The sequence below is a fragment of the Sinocyclocheilus anshuiensis genome, unplaced genomic scaffold, assembly GCF_001515605.1.
Source record: "Sinocyclocheilus anshuiensis isolate Anshui unplaced genomic scaffold, SAMN03320099.WGS_v1.1 scaffold1661, whole genome shotgun sequence".
NCBI lineage: Eukaryota > Metazoa > Chordata > Actinopteri > Cypriniformes > Cyprinidae > Sinocyclocheilus > Sinocyclocheilus anshuiensis.
In genome coordinates this window covers 70,986-71,323 of record NW_015540517.1, presented here as the reverse complement: position 1 = coordinate 71,323, position 338 = coordinate 70,986, and the positions used below count along the sequence as shown (strand labels likewise).

Sequence of the window (338 nt, the reverse complement as noted above, 5' to 3'; positions counted from 1 at the left end):
ACCTTCATTTAAAAACTGCATGTTGTGTTTACTTGTGTTATCTTTGACTAATATTTAAATTTGTTTGATGATCTGAAACATTAAAGTGTGACAAACATGCAAAAAAAAAAGAAATCAGGAAGGGGGCCAACACTTTTTCACACCACTGTACTTCTCTCTCTACGTGAGTACTAAACTGTATGAAGAAAAGTTCATACACACAGTTAATAAGAGAAAATATCCAAAACTGTATGGGTACTTTCACAAACAGGAAATTCAAGAATGAGTATTAGATTACAAAGTATCTATATATATATATATTTTTTTTTTTTTTTTTTTTTTTTTTTTTTTTTTTTTTT

At 26.6% G+C, this 338-nt stretch overlaps 1 protein-coding gene across 3 annotated transcripts in view; it reads right to left on the bottom strand.

Annotated features, from left to right (window-relative positions):
• Positions 1-338, bottom strand: part of oma1 (OMA1 zinc metallopeptidase) — a 28,547-nt gene that overhangs the window by 23,292 nt on the left and 4,917 nt on the right. The gene's annotated exons all lie outside the window — the stretch shown is intronic.